Source organism: Suricata suricatta, chromosome 10, assembly GCF_006229205.1.
Source record: "Suricata suricatta isolate VVHF042 chromosome 10, meerkat_22Aug2017_6uvM2_HiC, whole genome shotgun sequence".
In the NCBI taxonomy this organism is placed as follows: domain Eukaryota; kingdom Metazoa; phylum Chordata; class Mammalia; order Carnivora; family Herpestidae; genus Suricata; species Suricata suricatta.
This window is the reverse complement of record NC_043709.1, coordinates 97,049,805-97,053,413: the sequence shown is the minus strand read 5'-3', so window position 1 is coordinate 97,053,413 and position 3,609 is coordinate 97,049,805. Positions and strand designations below refer to the sequence as shown.

General features: G+C 39.5%; 1 pseudogene; it reads right to left on the bottom strand.

Moving 5' to 3' along the window:
* Positions 1–3,160: 3,160 nt before the first annotated feature.
* Positions 3,161–3,252, bottom strand: LOC115305765 (annotated as a pseudogene).
* Between the last annotated feature and the right edge of the window lie 357 nt (positions 3,253–3,609).

Below are 3,609 nucleotides of genomic sequence, written 5' to 3'. Positions count from 1 at the left end.
CTCAATGCTTTAATATGTGAACATACTCTGTAAAAGCAGGATTCTAAAAAAATTCTCTTTTAGAAAAAAATACACTAGATTGATGAAATGTGATTTTTTTCTTAGCCTAATGAATTCATTGTTTTCGGAGCTGGAGAGGCCGACCTTGAATCAGAGCACCAATTTTACACTTGATTGTGAGAGTCTTCCTCTACCCCTAAAAGCCTTGCAAAGCCTTAAAAAAGGACAACCATCAATAGCATATGGCCCAAACCCAAGGATATGGGAGTTCCAAGAAATATAACAAGGAAATGAGGAGCAGAACCTCTCACTCCTGTTTGGAGGCATAGACTTTCCCAAAGAAGAGGAACAGAGACTTGTGGCTGGAGGGGTTTGAAACAGGAAGAAAAAGGGCAAGAGAAAGGACAGAGAGATGAGGGGCATCACTGAAGCAGCCAGGCACCGAGGTCCACACTGGAAGAGCTGGCTCTCCAGCAATGAGCCTAGATTGTTTTCCTTTCAGAAGCTCAAGCACTGATATCTTGTATTCTCCTCAATCAGGGACTCATTGGAGACAAGATTTCATATAGGATCTGAGGGAACTACAGGGACAAAATATGCCAAAGCATGTTCATAAGCACAAGGTTCTTCCTAAAGAGTGGATCCATTAGGATGCCACAAAACAAGCCTGAATATGCCACAAGGGGAGGGGAAAATTAATCCAAAGAGACACATCCTTAAGTCTCTAAAGCTAGCCTCTTCTGCCTTCAATGCGAATACCAGCCCATCTAAAGGCACCTACATTTGGCATCACTTTTCTCTGCTGCACAATGAGGTTGTAGAATAACTAAGAGGTAAGAAAAGAAAACATCAGGGTTGCCTGGGTAGCTTATTTGGTTAATCATTTGACTCTTGATTTCAGCTCAGGTCATGATTTCATGGTTCGTGGGATAAAGCTTGTTTGGAATTTTCTCTCTCCCTCTCTCTCTGTCCTTCCCCTGCTTGCACACTTATGCTCTCTCTCTCTCTTTTTCAAAATAAGTAAGTAAACTAAAAAAAAAAAAGAATCAAAAATGTAACAGGCAGGAGGACACAGTTCTGCCAAGAACCCAACACTGGGCAAAGACCATAGTAAATCAGAAAAACATCTGAGCCATCGGTTTGTGGGGGAGAAAAAGTCAAAGCCAGTCTTGTCTTGCAAGTGCAGAGTTATCTGGGGGTGTGATTGTAGTTCATACTGGGAGGATTTTTTAGTTTACTTATTTTGAGAGAGAGTGAGAGAAAGGAGAGGTGAGAATCCCAAACAAGCTCTGTGCTGTTGGGATAGAGCCTACATGAGGTTTGAACCCATGAACTGTGAGATTATGACCTGAGCTGAAATCAAGAGTCAGATGCTCAACTGACTGAGGCACCAAGGCATCCTGGGAGGACTTTCTTTATAGGCAGAAGGGTTTCTATATCTGCCCTACCATATACACATACATATGTATCATCATCACCACTACCATCTCCACCACCAAATCCAGCAATGTGGCTTAGACAATGTGAGTTCTATGGAGTCTTATCTAAAAAAATTGACCTTCAGCAGGCAGATATATTCCTGCTTACACATTAAGACTTCTCATACTCTTCAGACGCCCCTTCACCTGGTTTCTCCACCCCACTCCCCACCCCCTGTCTCATGCACATGCCCATAGTCTAAGAGTAATATAAAGGACAGACCAGAGACCCAGCCTGATGTAGTCTCTCAGCCATAATTCATTATGGGAAATTTTGGAAGTGATTTGACATTCCCTGAGCTTTTAAGGTGTTATTGGGACTGATTCAGAAAACCAACTTAATATGTCTGGAACATTTCATTGCTGAACTTGAAAAACAAAGTCTCTCCCTACAGGAGAAAAATCAACATTCACTATTAATAAAGATCACATTTGGTCAAAACCAAATGGTCAATAAAAAGACATTGTTTCAGGTCTTTTGTGGTTTTATATGAATCTTAGGATTTTTTTTCTATTTCTGTGAAAAATACCATTGGTATTTGATAGAAATTGTGTTTACCTAAAGATGAATTTGAGTAGAATGAGCATTCTAACAATATAAAGTTTTCCAATCCATGAACATAGGATACCTTTTCACTTGTTTATGCCTTCTTCAATTTTTTTCACCAAATAGAGATATTTTAATTTCTTGGTTAAATTTATTCATAAGTATTTTATTGGTTTTGATGTCATTATAAATAGGATCAATTTTTTACTTGTTTTTCAGGAAATTCATTGTTAGTGTATAGAAACTTCTACTTTTTGCATATTAAGTTTGGATACTACAACTTTACTGAACTCATTGATTAAATTGGCTGGGTTTTTAGAATTTTCTATATAAAACTCATGTCATCTACAAATATAGATGATTTTATTTTTTCATTTCAGATTTGGATATCTTTTATTTCTTATTCTTGCTTGATTACTCTAGCTAGAAATTCCAGTATAATGTTGAATAGAGATGGTGAGAGTAACTACCAGAGTCTTGTTCCTGATCATAGAGAAAAGACCTTTCACCATTGAGTATGATGTTATTGGTGGGCTTGTCAGATATTGCCGTGTTCCCTCACACAGCCCCACGTTGGGGCGTCACTTGTCCCATCTAGCCATCTCTGCCGGCGGGGCGGTAAATCCTTGCGGGTTCATTCCTGAGGGAGGGAGAGACAGAAATAGGGCAGGAGGGAGATGCAGAGAGTGGAGACAACACACGGTTTCTGATCAAGCCTCTTCTTCCTTATTGAGAAAACACTGTATCTTATAAAGGTTTTGAGGCGGGAAAACAAGGCAGCTGACCTAGGTCGGTTGCTAGGAAACAGGGTTAAGGGATTAAGGCTGGAGTAAAAGAGGAACCAAACTAAGGTTTTTAGCACAGCACTGAGGGGCCAATACCACCCTGCCTGTAGGCGATTGATCTTTGTTCTTCTTGCTTCCCCTGACAGGGAGTGGCGCTCCCCTGCTTATTTTTGTAACTCCCCTCAGGGAGTGACATTTCCGGCTAGCAAATGGCCAAGCAGCTGAATCTTTGCAGCTTCCCACAAGATATGGCTTTTATTATGTTGAGATATGTTCCTTCTATGCCTGATTTGTTAAATATTTTTATCACGAATGGGTGTTAAATGTTGTCAAATGTTTTTTTGCATTTATTAAGATGATCATATGATTCTTTTCTTTTATTCTATTAAACTGATAAGAACATATACTACACTTGATTGTAGCCAAAAGGCTGAGAAGTGATTCTTTCATTCTACTAATGTGATGCTTCATATTGGCTGGTTTGGGGGTGTTGACCATGTTTGCATCCCAGGGATAAATCCCACTTCTTCATGGTGAATGATTCTTTTAATGTACTGCTAAATTTGGTTTGCTAGTATTTTATTGAGAATTTTGCATCCATAATAGTCACAGATATTGGCCTGTAGTTTTCTTTTCTAGTAATTTCCTTTTCTATTGTTGGTATCAGGAAGTTCTGCAGGATTTCAGCCGGTACCACTACTTGGGGTCTTATGAATGTTTAATTCATTAATGTGGGATCTTGCACCACTTTTCTTCAGACCAAGGGTTCTGCTTTATGGCAAAGGAGACTTGGCATGTG